At 36.6% G+C, this 20,562-nt stretch overlaps 1 long non-coding RNA gene across 1 annotated transcript in view; it reads right to left on the minus strand.

The window, feature by feature from the left end:
• Positions 1-10,596: 10,596 nt before the first annotated feature.
• LOC125323483 overlaps positions 10,597-20,562 on the minus strand; it is a 29,444-nt gene continuing 19,478 nt past the window's right edge. The window contains exons 2-3 of the long non-coding RNA XR_007202531.1: positions 13,341-13,512; positions 10,597-12,503 (exon numbers count right to left, since the gene is read on the minus strand). This is a non-coding gene — a long non-coding RNA (uncharacterized LOC125323483). The remainder of the gene's footprint in view (positions 12,504-13,340; positions 13,513-20,562) is intronic.

Below are 20,562 nucleotides of genomic sequence, written 5' to 3' on the forward strand. Positions count from 1 at the left end.
CATATGTGAATGCCATCACAGAAGCTGATCACACATTTTCCTTTCAACACCTCTTTTCATCTGTATTTAGCATTTAGCAATAGTAACATACATTAAATGATTTGGAGCCTTTGCAGGTGTAATTAAGTGAATAAACACAAAAAGAATGGAGAACATTTACCTCTCTAGCAACAACATAATATTTATCTTTCAGATATTGAGCAAATGAATATTTGATCAGTACACTTGATTTTTTTTCTAATGCTGTGAGGGTATCAAGCAGCCACAAAAAACAATCTTAGTCAAAATCTTAGCTAATGTGTAGTTTTCACAAACTGAGACAAAAACTGTTTAATTGAACAACAAATTTCAGAGAAATTTAGCAAAAAGTTTTATTTAAAAAAATAATTGAAATTTAGACAGGGAAAAAGAAAGTATGTGTGTTAAAGAACTGTGGTTCCAGGAATATCCCTATAGAAAGTTTAAGGGCTTAAATTAACTATGATCTTATAGAAAAAGGAGAAAGGTGGAATATAAAAGTCCAGAGCTGCATTTAACACCAAAAAAAATTGCTTAAAAGACAAGGAAGTAACCCTTATATAATTCAGCAAACCTTAATACTTAATTTTAAACCCCCAAAAATATTAGTTCTTAGCACTTCCTTATCTGAAAATATTAATTTCAACCGTAAATAGTCATCAGCTCATCATTAAGGCTGAAAGTTTTTTAATTATTTCTCAACAAAATCAAAGATTAGTCACATTCCCCTCCCATTTGGCAGACCTGTCCTCTACTGGGCCTTTGGCTAGAAGCAGCTTCTCCAAAGCCTGTGGTTTTGCTTGGTTCCCTGGCTCTGAGCTATCTGATCTTCCAAAGCCTATCCTAATGAAAAGCAAAACAAGCACATGCCCATACAGTACAAAGGCTGAGCTGATTAATGCTTGTAAGGGCTTGCAAAAATTAAATGTTAACATTCAGGAAACATTAAATGTTTACATTCGGGAAAACACATTCAGAACTATCTGGGCCTTGGAAGCCAAAAGGCCCTCTGGCCTCCAGCTTGCTTGGGTGTTTGTGATAACATTTCTGAGGTCAAATTTTGCAAGGCTGCCCATGCAAACTTGCGACACTTATAGCACAGTTGGCACAAACAACTGTGGGTCACCTTGAAAACAAGTAATTTATGGTTACAGGAGAAGAGATGAGAAAAAGAGATGCAATACCTCCATTGCTGATTGACATTATCACATTCGTATTCCTTTACTCTAACTATACAATATATTTTCCAGTTGGATTTGCTTGATTCATTGGAGGCCAATACAATTATTTTTGACTTTTAACCACTCCAGAGCAAGGGAAATATATTTCAACACTTTTTTTTTTTTCCCAAGAGTATCACCACCTTACAGAACTTTCTGTACATAAATCCTTCTCCATATGATCATGATTTTTGTCAAGAGCCTCTTAAAATGCAAAGCAGTAAAATTTGCTTTAATTTGACACTGAAAATATCTTGACAGTTTTCTTTCTAAAAAGAGGATATATTTCTTAGCCTTGTTTTCAGAAAAGAAAGGACTTAAACTCACAGATATAAAATAATTATTATTGTTCATATTTCAAAATTTACATCAATTTCACCAGTAGAAAGACTGCAGCATATATCTCCATATGATACATATCAGTCATGCTTCTCAAAGCAGATCTAGAAAGTGCTTGTATAATATAATGGTGGCAGCAGAATTTGGGTTAAGGCAACATCTGTGGCTATGATTAATTAGACCCAGGCACCAAACTGATTCCACAATGATTGTCTGTGGCATTTATCACACGGCTAGTATGGGAAATGGGAAAATTTGTACAGGGTTGGAACAGTACATGACTCAGATGCTGATTGTCTAGAAACTAGCTCCTCCTTTTTATCCCATTTGTCAATTCAACCACAACTAGAAGGCAGATCTGAAAATAAATAAGGGTAAATGGGGGACCCAGGGACTGACAGATCCAGCTTTTGGTAACTGAACATCATTGCTGCTTGCATGATTTGGCCTCATATTTCTTTGAAGATATTGTTCCTCATGGTTTCTCTGTATAGACTGTCTGTTGAAAGCAAAGACAAGAGTTATACTGTGGGATTTAGGAGTGCTCTGTTGTGGTTGAAAGATGGTGAATATCAGCCCTCTCCTTCTTACCACAAACCCAGGATTCCACATAAGGACATCTGAGTCCAAGCAGGAAGGAAGTTGTGGTACATTTTAGTGTATCTATAATGAGATAAGGGGGGGACCAGAGCTTCATTACTACATAGAGTATCTATCACACAATATAAACACACCTGACATGTGACTTTGCAAATGTATGAAATTAATCAGCTAAGCAGAATAAAGGAATCTTGAAAGTGTCAAACCAGCACTGTGCTCAAAATTCTGAACTCCCACTTTCCAAATTTGTTCCCTCATGACATATACCTATACTTGCACTCGTCATCCATTAAAACAGAGCTTTATTAGTCATGCTGGACAGACACAGCAGATCATGAAATTTCAGTTGTGCTGGCATTAATTGCTTGTGGTTGTTCAAGGTGATAAAAGTGGGCTATCTTCTCTCCCTCTCACACATAGTTTCTTGCTCAAACACATTAAAAAACCAGAGAGCTGGCACTTTGAGGAAAGCATCCACATTTTACTATTTTAAATATCAGTGGAATATCATGACTGAAAAAACGAGATGACCTGAAAAGTTCAGAATATTTCTCAGTCCTTCAAAGTTAAGGTATTACATTTCAAAAACCTGATACAATTCCTTTAAAGGGCAGAAGTCAGAAACTTGAAAGCTGCTCATCCATGCTAAGTGCCTACTTTCCAACTGAATCAGTCTTTTTCCAGGACATTCTTCGAGTTGGAGGTCTGTTTCTGAACTATATATAGAGATCACATCCCACTGCAATATTTGGTGTCACATGTGGAAACCAGCTGAAACAGCTGTCTCATATTTTGAAGCCAGGCTATTAATTGTTAAGTACCCATTCATCCCATTCACAAACCTGTATCTACAGAGCTTTATAATATAAGCAAAAATAAATATTCCATGAAACATCTTGGCATGGAGCAGTATTTCCAAAGACCATATTCTGCAAAACCTTAAGCATGCCTGCACAGGGAAATTGCCCATTACAACTACAGTAGAATAAGCTCTCCCTGTAAGCTCTACCAGAACAGCTATTCAATGAATACTTCACTCCAGAATAAAAGTGATTTAATATCAAAATAATTATTCCACTGAGATTTACTTTGCCATTGGTAAGCTGAACAATTTCCTGTTTCCAATTTTTCTGTTCCAACAGGAATACCTACCTGAAGGTTTTAATCGTGTACTAAAAATAGAAAAAAAGTCAAATGTTGTTTGTGCTTTCATTATACTTCTGTTAAAATGAACATTATTTATTTGTTCAAATATGGTCCAATTTATGTGAAATTATTTATTATTTCTACACTGATAGAGATCTTGCAATTCAGCAATCAGTTACTGCACATCTTTAGCAAATATTTCAGAATAATTTGTTGGAAGGATTTTGTTCACAACATTGCTACATTTTCTAATAAAGCAGAACTACCTTCAATGAAATTACTTCCTATGCATATATAAATAGAGATTTTATACATAAAACTGGAAAGTCTTTTGGTACAGTCATGCTCCATTCAGATATGATAATGTTTTCCTTTTGCTTTAAAGACTTTATTTGCTAGAGACCATGTATTGGAATTCACTAGATAACAGTCTTATATTTAAAAAAGGTTTTGTGTTATTTTTAATAACACAAATATTTTTAAAGGACAAACAAGTGTGACTAAATATTTCTTTCACACACTTATGCCAAAAATGCTAAAATTCAAAGGGAGTTTGAATTCCACTCACATTAGAATTTTGCTCTTACTTTTCCCCTTCTCCATCATGGTCTTCTCATCCCCTTCTAGGATATGACAGGTTAATTGAGGACTGTTGACTTTCCATTGTATTTTCTGTTTATTTTCAGCTTCATATCAGATGCTTATTGTAGATCAAACATTTATGATGGAACTTAATCTTTTGAGTCATGTAAATATCTATGATTGAGATTTTTCATATACACATAATATGAAGTAATTTATGCAGCATAAGTTTAAACAACTGAAGAGCTTTTGTCTTCCACCATTTCCTCTATGGCATATATGAGATACACTCACACAATGGGGATGAGACCCATGCTGAACCAACAGTCGCCTCAAGCAGTGACTTGAGGTCAAATTGACAAGAGAAGAGGAAAAAAATTCTCAGGAAAGTCCAGTCTCCATAGAGTTCATTCCTCAGCTGCTTGTTTGAAAAGTGAACAAGGAGAAAGTTTGATTAGCTGATGTATGTGCAGATCCTTCAAATGCAGCAAGGAAATGATCTTAACAAGCTTTGTGATACCCTTATACCTGAACATCCCCAGAAACTTTGGTTTAATCAAATTAAAAACATTTAATCAGCCTAAAGACTTATCTTTTTCATATAGAAAATATTTGAGGGAAAAACCCTAATCCCAAAAAACGTGTAGATGATCGGGCAAAAAAGAGAATGAGAAATTGCATAATTATTTCAGAAAAGGATATAAAATGTGGAATAAAAAATATGGAATTAGTATAAATTCCATATTTCATTTAAAGAAGTTTGTCTACACTTGTGTCCTTGAGCAGCACCCAAAAAGAAATACAAAAGACCACACCCATGGTATTATGAAGTCTAATCTCCTTTTGAAGATCATAACCCTCTTTTAAATCTGGGAAGTTGATACTTGTCTTCAATAAATGAGGAACTAGAGTCATTCTTAAACAACTGCCAGAGGATTCCTTTTCACCCTGGAGGAGACACATAAGGTACTGGCCATCTTGCTTCTTCTGGAGCTTGAACCACATCTGATCTAGTGGGAACCACTTATCACCATGTTATTAGCCATTCTCCTCTGCAAACCCAGCCAAGGTACCAAGCTCCAAGGGTTAAACTCAGAAAAGCAGTAAGCATTGTGCTATCATCGAGAGTGATAAAATCATCATATAGTTATAAAATGAATATTTTTGCTATTGATGTTACAGCTATTTTCGCAAGATGAAATGCATTTTGATTCTTGAAGCTCAATTTGTGTGTGTGTCTGTGTAAGATCTAAATATTTATTAGACCACTGTCATTGGAGAATGACTCTGCACCTTCTATCAGCACTCAGGTAGGAGTACAGAAACTAAGCTTCCATGCTTTAAGCTAGAGCTGTAATATATTAGTGAAGCAGATTCTGAGCGTATCTTTTGTAAGATGAAAAATCGGATACCAAAAGTATGATAAGAAAGGGAATTATTGTGTGAACTTTGACATGGGAAAACAATAAAACAGGTATCTACTAACTCCTTGCTGCTAAAATTGTGGAAGTCATTCTGATGCCTTTCAACAGAAACTTGAGTATGAATGCAGTTTTAAGCACCTATGAAAAGGTGGGAGGGGTGATGCGGGGGTGTTGAATAGCACTAGCATTTAAATGTCAACCCGGGCTGCCTGAAGAGGTATTTATGTGCCTACATTCTCCTTGTTAATCTAGGTCTTTAATGTTTAATGTGGATGTTACTGATTGCTGGAGTGAGATGAATAATTCACAATTAGCAATGTATTCATCCAGCCTAGCTCTTTTCTGCTTGCAGAATGTGCAAGAGTAAATCTAGATTTTCCTGAATTTATTTGCTTTATTCCTTTAGAAGGATTGCAAACAGCCTCTGTCAGAGATTTGTCCATCACAATAGAATTCTGAGCTTCATAAATTAAACTGTAAGAGTTCAGATTATTCGGTGCATTTTTCTGATCTCTGATCATGGTTTCTAATATGTTTTGAACCTCTTGGGGAGTTTCAGTAGATAAAGAAGATTAAGAAGTTTTAGAACACTTTAATTCTTATCCTCTTTAGTCACATAGCTTTTCAGGAATTCATAGCCACCAATATTAGTTTTCTATTGAATACCTTTCCTGAAAACTGAGTTAAAGTTACTTTTTCTTTCACTCTGTTGGGAAGTCTTTGCATAGAAGACATATGAACTTGAGTAAGGGCAGGGGGGGAATGACAGAAGCCTCATAGATCAGCCTCAGTTGCCATATTTGTTACAAACATCTTCATTCTCTTGGACTGCAAATATTTGCAGTCAGTGCATGGCATTGCTACTTCCCAGTCTGTAGAAGTCACCCATTCTCAGTGGGGCAGCTGGATGCCACTGTTGTCCATCTCTCTGAGTGATGTGTATCTCTGAAGGTGCTCTTTTATCTTGAGACATCAAACCTGCACTGCAACAGGCAGCATTAATCCAGTTAGATTACAATAAATCCCTAAGAACACAAAAACTATTTTTGAATCAGTTTCGCACCCAGGTGTACTGCTTCTCTGTTTCCTCTGTACAGTAATAAATGTCACCTATTGTGTAGAATGGTGCAAATAAAGCCTGTTTGCTCAAGCCTTTGTTGAAAGTAAGTGCAAAAGGAATAGGAATGGATGTAGAACTCAATCAAAAATGCACAGAAGATATTTTAGAGTATTTGTCTAGCTCTTAATGATTAAACAACCAAGATGTCAAGCAGTTGCCATGCAGAATACATTCACTGTTTGTTTGGCAGTTTAAGGCACCTAATGTACTCCAGTGTAAAATGCTGATGTTTTATTAACATATCAAGATTTTTAGTGTGTCTTTAATTAAACATTAAAAACAATTCTCCAGGATAAATGTTTTGATAAAACTCCAGTATTTGTCACTGCTTTCCAACCATGTGCCCTATCCACTAAATCTCTACAGAACCAACTGCACTGTAGCAACGGGAATACTCTAAATGTCCATCTTGGTTTTAGAATAACAATTATTTTGCTTCACTTTCTTCTCTGGACAGTCTCAGCTCTTCTTTCTCTGGAAGTGGAGAGCTTCATACTGTCTGGGGTTTCAAACAGGCAGCCTATTTACAATCAGAAATCAGGTGCTTACTTCTTCATCAGATCTTGGCCTAACCTGGCTGGATTCAATGGGGAAATGTCACAGCAGAAAGAGCAGACTCTCCTCTAGAAATGCCCACAAGGATCCTCTTCACTCCATGAAGTGAACAGAGACCTTGAAAATATAAGAGAACACTTCTTATACACATATTTTGCATTTACTATAGCAGCAGATTTTGACATTATGCCCCTGGGAAATAAGACAGAGGTCAGTAACATGTAATAAGGATCCAAAAAATATAGCAACTTAATTGGTGCCACAAGCAGCTGCAATTGAATGAATATTAAAACATCTTTTGATGTTAAATCTCTAACAGCATTGACATTTCACATACTATCGAGCTTGGACAATCATAATATCAGACTCAAGTGTCTGTTTCTGGTTAGCTTTCATTTCATAAATTTACATGTAATTCCTTGTGTTTCAATGTAGTACTTCAGATTTCTTCCAACGTGAAAGAATATTTAAAAGCCCCTAAAACACCTTTCCATATAATAAATAAATAAATAAATAAATACATAGATATATAAATTATAGCTCATGGGTATTTCTGCAAAATTTAGTGGACGGGAGAACAAAAGTTTCATTAGTAGAGTTCTTTAACTTAGATCCTCTCATAACTTGAGCATAAGGGTAATACTTGTAGGACACAGGTGATACACAAACCTTTGGTGTGGATTTTGATTCAGGAGAACCTAACTTACAGTCTTCCTGGCAACATCACTGCACTGACAATGGATCACAAGAGAGCACATCCAAGGGAATATCCAAGTCAATTGGAGTCCTTTACATTTCTGTTTCTAGAAATACTAACACGTGGTGCTTATTCAAATAGGCTATATTCCAGTATATTTCACAGCATAATATAACTAAGAGACATTCATGCCTTTGAGCACATAACATTTGAAAAACTGCAGTTGCTACAATAGGCAACTAATCAAACGCATGGAAAAATCTTTCCATGAAAATTTCAGAAGAATGAAGTTTTCCCACTCCTGTGGCAAAATAATACAAAGAGAGGATGTTTTAAAGGACTGTTATTGCCATAAAACCCCGTATTCATAAGATCTAGGCTGGTCCCTGTGGGATGAATAAAAAATACAGTGCTAGAGTTACAGTAACTCCCCCACTTGAAAAAGAGACTCTGATAACAGACTCCATTGACCTTTCTTTCATTGGCAAAAGCTTCTTGAAATCCAAAGGCTTTTGAAAGTTCTTGCAAGTCTTTTCATCAAAGATCAAAGAATTATTAAGGCTGGAAAAGACCCTTAAGATCACTGAGTCCAACCTTTAGTCAGGCAGTCATGTCCACTAAACCATGTCCTTAAGTGCCACATCTACACATTTTTTGAACACTACCAGGAATGGTGATTTCACCACTTCCCTGGGGAACCTGTCCCAATGCCTGACCACTGTTTCAGTGAAGACATCTTTCCTAATGTCCAATCTAAACCTCCCCTGGTGCAACTTCAAACTCCTTCCTCTTGTTCTATTGCTTGTTACTTGCGAAAAGAGGCCGACCCCCCACTGGGCTACAGTCTCCTTTCAGGCAGTAGAGAGCAATAAGGTCTCTCCTGATCTTCCTCTTCTCCATGATAAACACCCCCAGCTCCCTCAGATATTCCTCATGACTTGTGCTCCAGACACTTCACCAGCTTCATTGTCCTTCTCTAGACATATGGCACCACAATATCTTTCTTGTAGATCTACTGTAGCTCCACAAAACATTATTGCTATAAGACTCAGAATCTTATATTCCTGCTGTCTTCTTAAAAGACAGGCTTTCACTTGCAATGTTCATTGCTGCTAGGTAATATGTGCCCATAATTTTATATTTCCTGCCAATAACACTTCAAGTGATGGGTCACAGTTGTACAACTCCTAATTTTAAAAAAGCATGACAACTCTAGTAAATCAAGATGAAATTTCTACCAGTTCAATTTACTCAACAGCCATGGGTGAATCTAGTGACCTTGGGATTTTTTCTGCTTTGAATGGTTGAAATCAGGTGTGTGGCTCAATGATGAGATTTTTTTCAGAAGAGAAAGTGAAAATAATCACTTTTTCTCAGCATCTTTCTCTAATCTTGGCCTGGAGATGCCATTAATGAGAGTCAGATGACTGTGCATTTCACTCTGCTTGTTTTTGTCATCAGCCTTCCTGATTTACTCAAGTCTCTCATTAAACGTGAAGTCAGTAAGCATTCTAGAGACCTACATATGTGCTCATTTGTTATCTGAAAATGCACTTGTTTGTTTTCTTTTAATGCAGAAGTTCTGGGGCAGGGTAGCCCTGTACTCGAGGATTGCATAGACAGAGCCCGCCTGCATGACCTCAGCCCTATGCATTTACACTACAGATTTATATTCCTGTGCTCAGCATTAAAAAATAACCTGGTAGCTCCACCTCTCTCACAATTTAGACAGTTCCCATCCAGCTCTACTCATTTTAATGGTGCTTATATTCAGCTGGCACTGGTGAACAAACCTACAAGGGAATTCTGGACAAGCATTGAATGGAAAATTTAAGTTTCTGAGGGACTGATCTGCCTAACAACTGAGACTTCAAGGTACGAGCTTAGACAAAGAAAATGCAAGGTGATTAAGATCTCTAGATACCCAAGGTTGCCTTCTAAAGGAAGGTCACATGGGCACTTGAAAGTGCCCACTATAAAGATTATATTTAATATCTTTGCCTTGCTACTGAGCATTCAGGAGCCAGTCCTGTGAATATGAACTCTGACAAAAATAATTTCATTCCACCATACCCACTGGCTCTAGTGGCATCACTGTTTGATTAACCTTTCGGCCCAAGAGCAGGAAATTGCCAGATCAGTCCAAAATGGTGGCAGGAATAAGAAATATTTGTAACAAAAAGTGATTATTAGAACAAGGGGCATAAGATCAGAATCTCTTCTTGTTGCTTCATAAGTAGTAACTTATGCTTTTAGGCCATTTGAATATTTTCTAGGAAGATTGACATGTAAAATCGGAATATTTCTTGCCCTTTCAGAAAAATATGTAGTTTCAAGCAACAGTTAGATTTTCTCAGCTGTTTTAGTGGTTGTGTTCATCCACAAAATAATCTGATTGTGCTATAAGAGTTGAATAGTACATAATATATAACAAGCTAATCGCATCTCATATAATCTCTATTTTATGATTACTAAATGTATTTCTTTTCTCATAAATAAAAATAGACAACTAAAAAAATTAGACTAAACTGCTGTTCCTATTAAGTAGATGCATGTGGATTTTATTTGCACTGTTCTTCATTATCCAGAAATCAATTAAATTAAATTAAAAGTCCTCTGTAAAAGGAATAGAATCAAAAAAATTCCAATACTTTCACACACATGGACAAAACTTGATTTTTATGATATTTCCTGAAAAACCTCTTTTTTTTAGAAGAGCTAGCATTTGAACATTAACATTCATCATCCTTATTCAAGAATGTATGGGGAATTATAAAAGAGAGTTGGGTTGTGAGCTGTAAAACCTGCCTGCAGAGGCACATGGCAGCACAAAGGAGCACATGGTGGCACACAGAGGCTTGTCTCCACCAGACCCTGGGCGGAAGAGGTATCACATGGCAGACCCCCACGCAAAGGAGCCTGCCCGGTGCTGACAGACGGGTGAACAGCGAGTGACCACCCCATAGAAGGACATTGAGGAAGTGTGTTGCTGATGTGGCAACACGGGATAGGTCATGCCATAGAAGGAAATGCTTAGTAAGTGTAAATGCTAAGTGTACAAAACCAACTCACTCCTTTGAATTGAGATTCCCTGCCAATCTGGATCCGAGATTCAATTGCCCACAGATCTGGACCTGTATATCACAAAAGAATCAGAATTCTTATTCTTAGTGGGTTTTCCCACCTAAATAATAATACCTTAATACCAGTATTAATGTTAAGGGACTGAAAATAGATATGAATGGCCAATTACCAAGAGGTCTCCAGGACTAGCTAAACTAGTCATAAGCCCAAGGAACTGCTGTAGAAGTGGCTTTTTCCCAGAGGCTTATGAAGATAAAGAAGATCACATTTAATTACTGCATAAATAGGATACCATCTCATATTTCTCAGCATATGTTCTCACAGAAGATAAAGGTTACTTTTGTGTTAATTTCCAACCTTGTTTTTATACATAAATTATCATTGGATGGAATTAATTTGTCACTTTCTTTCAAGAGAAAAGATCTTCAAAGTACCACATAGAGCAGGTAGAGTTTATTTAAGCTGAAATGTAGAATTTCTCCAACAGTTTTCCTAGGAAACTTCCTTAATCTGTGCCCAGTTCAGAATGCAGAAACATGGGGAGGATCCTGGCGAAGATGGAGATGGAGAATGAAGGGTAAGCAGGTACAGATTTACTGTGCATGAGGTGGGGGTTACTTTCTTTGCCACAGATAAAGTGTATTGAGTGGATAATACTTTTGTCATATTCATCAGAGGTCCCTATTGCCACCATGAGCTGGCAGCCTCCCAAGTGTAGTTGTTGAGACACAGGAAAGACAGAGTTATGCAGATGTTGAGCAATTGTCGATAAAGATCAGGGAAGCTGTAGAGGGAAAAATCCCAGTAGCCTAGCACAGTATCTCCATAACACAAGACTAATTTTAACCTAGGAAGTTAAACATTGCCAGAGAAGACAAACAGTACAGAAACACAAAATGAGGTCAGGAGATTAAAATAACAGTGCCAAACACAAGTGCATGAAAGCCAGGACTTCAATGAATAGCTTGCTTCTGATTTTTTTTTATAGTACAAGCTTCAGAGCAGCAAGTACCTTTGAGTTCAGTTTATCCTTTGGGCTACTATATCCTTTTTATTTTTATGATCAGCTGAAATACAAGCAGTAATACTCACCATTTTCTTCTCACAGTATTTGTGGGAGACTCGCTTTTGTGGGCACAAACTGCTACTATCATATTCACCCTACTTGTCCCCCAGAGCTACAGCGTGAGCAGGCAGACAGACACACTCTCCTAATCTCTGAGACATCTCTGGTACCTTGTGTCTGCTGAGGAAAGGCAGGGGCATCACATAGAAAGGCAGTGCATGTATCAAGCTGGCCTACTCACTTGCATTGCTTCAGGTCAGGAGTCATGTGCTGCTCTGGCTTATTCAGGTGGAAACGGCTAATAAAGAAGGGCCCTGTACTACCCAAAAACAAAGGAGGCAAAACAGAGGGATAGAGGGAATGGAGTCACCAGCTCAGCATTGACAGAGTTTATACAGACCAACGCTTAAGGATATAAAAGCATAGGGAAGGAGGTGTCCAGTTGTGGGTAGGCATTGTCGGATGGGTTGCAGGTAATTAATACTGGGAATAAGAAGGTAAATTTGAAATGTCATTCAGCCAAGAAATGTGATTTCTGATATTCTTCTTCACACATCTTCAGTCTGTCCTTCACAGAAGGGAAAGCGCTGCAGGGGAATCCCTGTAATATTCCTAGAGGGTGTCGCAGATGGCAGTTTACTTGGCATTCCTCCTTCATACAGGAAAGAGAAAAAAACCAGAAACCATTATTAGTGTTGGGTATTCATATACTAATATATCAAGGACTGTTAATACTCACAGGCACCTTCACTGCTCAAAAGGGATTTTAAAAAAACTAGCAATATAGTCTCTACAGTATGTTTCCATAGGATACTATTCCTTCAATCTAATACTTTCAATTTCCCTCCCTCAAACAATCCACTTCTTCAAATGTACTTCAAAATTAGCTGGTTGTTATGCAGTGGTAAATTAATTGTCATACTGCTACCAATTTTAACCAAACAACTAGTGTGGTCCAAAGGAGAACCCATCCTATCACTTGTACCAAGGCTGAAGAATAGAGTTCTGCATTTAACAAACAAACAGAAACTCTACCTAGTCTGCTTTTTCCTCAAATCAAGACCTGTTTTAGTGAATTTATTTTAACTGTATTTCATTACTGAATGTCATAAAAAAAGTAATAAAAAGATCCATATTCATTTCCCTTGAAGTGATGTGAAAACACATCTTATTGTATTTATAATCTTTTTAGGTTATAACTTTATGATCAAACAGCTGTTGAAACAGTGAATTTTATCTTCATAATCTTATCTAGTGATCTCTCTTAAAAATTGATAATATCTTTTGTCATATTAATAATCTACAAATAGCTACACAATATAGATGTACTATTAAAACAAAAGGACAGTGCTGGCACAAGGACAAATGAAAATAAACTGATTATGAATAAATTTAGGCTGGAAATCAGAAGAAGGTTTTTAACCATCTGGGGACTGTGGTTCAAAAATAGCCTTCCAAAAAAAAAGGAAAGAAAAAAAATGAAACAAACCTGTAGTGAGGGCAAGGAAGCATTTAATTTCTGGAAGAATTTGATTCCTGCTGTCTCGGCAAATGTTGCTTTTGAAGGCATATGCTCTTTGGTGTTCTTGCTCAGTTTGGGAGAGTCTTTGAATTAACTAGTTTTTCAAAATTTTTTCTCCACATTTATTCTGTCCTTGACACTGTAATAAAGAGCAACACCCTTTAATGTCTATTTTAACACTTTCAGAAGACTTTTGAGTTTTGAACATTTTGCCATGAAAAACTGGAGATCTCTTCCAAAAACCCCACAACATGTTCTTGGGAACTCCACATAAGGGAAATTATATTGTCACGCTTGAGATAGATTTGTTCTTAGGGCTTTGCTCTTCACTACCTGTTCTAGATCACTGCCAGCATTTCACGTGTGTTTTCATACCAATGAAAGCTCCTTTATTTATAAGAAGGAATTTTTTTCTAGAGTAGAAGATGAAGTTCATGTCTTTGAATTTTCTCATTCTCTCCTCTGTGGGCTGCTCTAGCCAAAGACACAAAGACATTGACATAGAACATTGTAGTTATTCCCGTAGAATTTGCTAGCTATTTCAAATATGCAAATTCTTTCTGCATGTAAGTCTTTCCTTCAGCATATTGTTTCCCCATGTCAGCCTGTACCCACAAAACACTTGAATTTCTTACATGTTCCTGTTTGCCCTAATAACAGAAAAAGCCTGTACTCATGCTACTTGTCAGATCATTGACATTTCTCCTCACTTCACTTGCTTTTTTTTTTAATTCTACCTTTTCTTTTCTGTATTTTTCCTTGTTTAGTTGTGCTCTATGTCTCCTTCAAGGACCACAACATGTTTTCCTGCTTGTTTTTCAGCAAAAGTGTCAGGTCTCTGAATGCATTTCCTATTTACCTTCTATTCCTGCACCAAAAGTTATTTAATTTTTAATGAGAAAGTCTTTGAACAAGACTTTTTATCATTATGAAAAATGACTGTATTGTTTTCTCTTCTTATTCAGTCAGAACTTTTTGGAATACATGTTTCTATAAAATTTATTAACTTTTTCTGACTCTAAGTCTGCCTGCCTGTGCCCCCCGGTGCAGAATCAGAAAAATCAAACAGCTCACACTTTCACAAGACAACTGATTGTGAGAGGCTCTAATTCCCTCTTTTAGGAGAGACTTCAGACCTCCTGAAGATTTACTAACACTCTTGCTGGCCAAGTGCTATGTTAAAGCTCCTTTGAAGCCACTCAGCTCAGTGTTCTCTGGGAAGGCTTGAAAATATTGTAAGCACTTGGAGTTTGTATTTTCCCGTCATGTCTCTCTTTACTCAAGACTTACCACAACCTCCTCCTGTACAGGCTCACAAGTGTGTAGGTACAAGTTCTCAGGAAAACTCTACAGGCAATATCTGTAACTGAAGCTTTTTCACCTTGTTCATTTTGAGCAAGGAATTATTTCAGGAATAATGAGATACTGTGAACAAGAGTTTCATGCATATAGAATTGCATATTGCTGGTGATGATGTTAAAATATCAGCAAAGTTTGTTTTTTCTCCCTGTTCTGCCACAGACTTTACTGTGATCCAGTCAAGTCAGCACTCTAGTTCTCCCAATGAATGGTCCTTCAAAGGTATGAGGAGAGTAAGTTCCCCACTGATTGGTTGATGCTCAGGTGTTGTGCAGACAGGGAAGCACAAACCTAATATAGCATCTTTCTCTGAATCAGAAGGTTCTGCTGATTAAAGCATGTAGTGACAGACAAATTGGAATGGTTTTGAACTGGAAGATAGTAGGTTTAGAATAGATACAAGGAAGAAATTCTTTATTGTGAGGGTTGTGAGGCACTGAAACAGGTTCCCCAGAGATGTTGTGGATGCCTCCTCCATGGAGGTGTTTAAGGACAGGTTGGATGGAGATCTGAGCAACCTGGTCTAGTGAAAGACCATGGCAGGGGGATTGAAAGTAGACAATCTTTAAAGTCCCTTCCAACCCAGATCACCCTGTGATTCTTTAATTTTCATCGACAGTACCTTTCTTAGATTGTTGTTAGACAATCAGTGGAAGGTTCTGAATTCACTTGAAATTATCTGAATGTTTCTTTTTTCCTATCTAAATTATACTCTGACTAATGTTGTGGGTAAAGCAGCATATTTTTTCTTTTTTTTTTCTGTCTGAAAACTGCACTTTTCATAGAGACAAAAAGCACATTGGAAGTTGTTCCTATCTCAGTCTCTATTCTGAATATCAACTTCCTATAGTCTAGGGCATCCAAGGCCACTTATTTGATTATATTTATTTGAATATTTTCGGCTATTATTTAGAGAGTTTTGTCCTTCCCTCAAACAAGAAAACCTTCATTTGTAAATAGAAATACTTGCAGATCTTTAGTACATGAAGAAGGTGAGGAGGACATCTTTGGGGATTTCTGGAAAAGTTAAAGACATTTATTGTAAAAAAAATGTTCTTCACACATACTGGAGAATATATTTTATTTCTACATCAAAACAATACAGTTGCATTCATTAGCAGTGCAACATCAATATTCAAAGGCTTTGTAGACTCCATGATAGCGTACCTAGTTCAGAATTATCAGAGCCCCACCAGATGTAATGCATACTAATCTTATTACACATTGACAGCTTACACCCTAATGGGTCTGATGGAGCTGTTATGATGTATTGTGTCATATCCTAATAGGGATATAGCACTAAAAACAGCTGTATCTTGACAAGCTCCACACAAACTAGATCTGAAGGATCAATGACTGTGTATGCTGACAGTGCATATAAGCTAAAAAAGTTTATATAAAATGAAAAATTAAGTGCTCAGGAGAGGTCTGCTTTAGTAACAATAATACTTTGTTCTTATCTAGACCCTTCTGTGTGAAGATATTGAAAGACTTTGATTAATTGAACCTTACCAACACTTCTGTGAGCTGGGAAATATTTTAATATCCCCCATCTCACACTGAGGCACAGATATGTTCTGTGACTTGTCAAGGTCACCTTGCAAGTCTGTGACTGGGAACTCAATGTTCCTTGCTTCAGCCCTAAGCCTTAGGCAGAGAGTTCATCTTCTGCTATTGCTTAGAAATATTAACAAACTCAACTTTCACCCAGTTATCACATTCAGAGACCATTTAGTAATGTAAATTCATACTAATTCTAGTGCTAATCCTTCAACACTGGTAGATAATAGAACTGATGACTCTGCCCTTGCCTTTCCTTAATTCCATTCATTAGACTGGTGATAGTATTTGTAAATAATTTTTGGAATTTAATTTTGAGTCAGGGTGAAAGCAAAAGAAAGATTTTATATTTTCTTGCAGGTTCAGAGGCGTCACAAGCCTGTGCTTCTACATAATTTAATGCAGTCAGTGTGACTGAAGAAAGAACTGCAGGACCATAAAATATAAAAACAGAGAGACAGTTCAGGTGCAGTGTAAAATGAGATTCTTGTACTGGTATCATCCTTTGTTTTTCCCATGGGGAGGAGGGGGAGTTGAAGTTTTGAGCCTTTAAACTCAAAAAAAAAGGAAAAAAGACCACAATATTTTAGTACAAATGAATATTTGAATATTGAACCTGGATGGATGCTTCTGGTTAGAAACATTTAAGCCCGCTAGGAAAGTGAATAGGAGATACACCATACTTGTTCTCTGTTGCTGCTGCTATACAAGAACAGGGTACAAAAAGGCAAAATATTTTAAGTATAATTGGCGGAGAATGCAACCAAGAGATCTGTGCAATAGAGTTAATTTTCTTCTCACCATGCTATCTTTCAGCAAAAAATTTGCACTGTCAAATAATTGATGTGCCAGCATTATTCAGAAGTGTGCATGGGCATGAATTGTGCTCCTAATTGTCCCACTCAAAGTACAAGCCACCAAATATGGCCTTCCACCAACAAAGATCAGCCAAAGGAAAAAGATTTTATGTAGCTTCCTCCAAGGCTCTGCGTAGGCAGTTTTACTATGTCCTTAATCATACATATTTACAACAGAAAGAAGAGTGAAAGATAGATACCAGGAGATGAGAAATAATATATTAAAAGACATTGGCACCCATTTAGAGCAAAGAACCAAGCCTGTCACTTTCATGTCATCACACTAAAACATAATTGCTATTACAACTTATATGAGGCTTAAAAAGTCATGAAATATCAAAATGTAATGAGTAGTTTAAGACATGTGCTTGAGAAGGTATAAATACAACAATTTCCAGATCACATCCACAAGAGCTGCTTAATGGTCAGTACAGCAGGAGGAAAAAAGCCCTGGCCTAAGGGGATGAGAGACTTAATGTCAGTTAATAATATTCCATGCAGCATATACATGTACGCTTCCTAAAGAGAATTGCAAGAGGATAAAAGGATGAAGAAATAATAGGTATCCCAGTGGCTCTTTTATACTGGCTTCTCAATTTAATCTAGTCTGCTTATTATAGAAGAGGAGATAATTCAGAAAATATATTTAATTCAACAAATTTCTTCTCTAATCCAAAGGAAAATTTTCTCTAATTTGTTTAGTATTCCAAATGACTTATGAAATGTTTTTTGCACACAATGATGGGTCTGAAATGACTTCTGAGATTTGCTGTGTAAGTATGCAAACCATATTGATTAGAGAGAGAGAAAGAGAAAGAGAGAGATCTGTACTTCGGTGAGTGTCGATTGAAAAATCAGGTACCCCATTTAAATTTAGCAATCCATTCAGTCATTCTGTAATTTAATATTACTATCTACTGATTATTCAAGGGAGTGAGATAACAGAGTAAATTTACCTGCATATTGCTATTAGTATCAGGAGTATTTGTGTCTGTAAGCCTAATTATCACTATGTGTTTTACACGACCATTATTTTCTATCAAATCTAAAATAAATAAATACATAATGTTTTTTATAAAACTATCAATTTATCTTGTAGGTATGTTTTTCCTAGGACAGTGCAGGACAGTATTTTAACATGTTCCTAATTTTATTTCTAATCAAAATAGCAGAGAAGCACTTGCTTATCTTTAAGAATGTAAATAAAATCTATTTATTTCATTGCATTATGTAAGTGTCCTAAATAAAAATTATTTTCTCAGGAAAATAAAAATTATATTTAGCCATCTTTTCACATAAAATTACACTGTAAATCAGAATATTTGACTATTTTTAAGCCTCCATGTAGAATCCCTCTCACAGTTGAGTGTAATCATAGACACTGAATAACTAAAAAATCCTCATTATCAAAAGTATTTATTAAAGGTATTATTAAAATAATGCAACAGTCTTTATTTAAACACCCTGATCATGTATCCTAAACAACCCAAATTACCTGTAAGACCATTTCTGAATGGAAAAATTTCACCTCGATTTCTCCAAACAAGGCCTACTGGAAACTGATAGTACTTTATAATTCTTGAATGGTTCAGAATAATAGAGTTGCACTTCATCATTTGTTGCAATGTTTATTTAAAAGATCTATAGTATACAACTTAATGATACAATTAGTATACAATTTAATGATGTCAATGTTTCCCCTATGCAACACAGTCTTCCTGTGCCATGATATCTAAAACTTCATGTGGTGCATGATTCTTGGACTGTCCAAAATAAAGGAGAGACTACTATGTCTCGCAGGCAGAACAAATGCCAATACATTCCTTTTGTTTGCCATCTGTTCATTATTTTCCCATATAGTCTCTTTGAAATAAGAAGTTCGCTGTGCCCTGGTATTTGTTCTCTAACTCAATTATATGTATGTTCCTTACCCTGGAAAGAAATGCTAACATATTTTGTAATATGTAACTCAAGGCTCATAATCAGGTGGCTCTTCCTTACAGAGGCCTGTGGCTATGTAACTTACCAGTTAGGTAAATGACACAAAATGTGCCACTGGACTTCATTTATTCCACTTCTATTTGCCTATGATATTTATCCCAGAAACCTATTGACTTGTTACCACCTCCTTAATTTTCTGTACATGACTGTGACATTAATCTGTATTTGTTACTTGTTTTACTGGCTGGGAAAACAAAATGGCATAAGGAACTTCTTTGTCCTTTCTGCCAAGGGATCACTGGTTTTACCCTTCTTGTATATTCCATTTTTAGCATTGCCTAACCTTTTTGGGACTTGCAATTTACTTGTTGATTTACCACATTAAGCAGAACCTATACACTATCTTGATCTCTGCATAGAAATCATTATCTAATAGCAACACTTTCACAGTGTCTGAGACAATGTGGATGCTGCAGAGATATATGCAGCTCTCATTGATGAGACCATAAAAAAGTCACTCTTGCTTAAAAAATAGATTTGGCATTCAATAAAAGAAACCATATACAAAATTCTTTGACTGAATAAGGGAAAAGGATAGGTAAGAAATGCCCCTGAGGGGCAGGTTAATGCTCATGCAGCCCAGTATGCTTCTTCCAGTAACAACAGTGACACAAGAAGCTTGGTCATTTTCTGCAGTCCATTTCCCACATGGATGTTCTCAGTGTGGGGAATGGTTTAATTAATATTGTCAGTGGGTACACTCCTGCCCAGTACTAAAAGAACTAAAGGGATCTTTGTGAGAGAGTTATCTATGACTAACCCTTTTCCAAACCTGCCAGTAGAAGTTTCCTCCACCCTTTCTAGTGAGTCTCAGTTCAAGAAATTCACTATGTTAATGACTATATTCACTGGCTTTAAACAAAAGCCTTACTGATTTCAAGTTCCCATAGATCTAGGGTTGTGGGACTTTTGTGAGCAACCTTTGTGTATTCAGTTTATCTACTGCCTATATGATTTCATGAACCTCAGTCATAACCTTCCTCGGCCTTCTCTTCTTCAAATGAAGTGTCCTAGCCTTTAAGTGTCTCTGCACAAGGCAGCTGCTCCATCATCTTGAACATTTTTCTTGTTTTTCTCCATACTTCTTTGGATTCTGCTATACCCTTCCTCATATGTGAAGACAAAACTGCACATGATACTCAGGATATGGGCACATCAGTTTTCAGAGTGATGCCCTGCTGTCCTCTTATTTCAGGCACTCTCTGTTCCCAAGGATAATCTCATTATTAACTTTTAACTTTTCTACACTTGCCTAACACTTTTTTGTTTGACACTAAGACTTCAGAGAAATGTCAGCGATCCCTTTCTGAGCTTTAAGTGTCAGTTCTGAGTCCAGCATCATTTCAGCATGGTTCATGTTATTTTTTTCTAGATGCACTTCCACTGACTGAACTTGACCTGCTGACTTTTGG

The sequence above is a fragment of the Corvus hawaiiensis genome, chromosome 3, assembly GCF_020740725.1.
Source record: "Corvus hawaiiensis isolate bCorHaw1 chromosome 3, bCorHaw1.pri.cur, whole genome shotgun sequence".
In the NCBI taxonomy this organism is placed as follows: domain Eukaryota; kingdom Metazoa; phylum Chordata; class Aves; order Passeriformes; family Corvidae; genus Corvus; species Corvus hawaiiensis.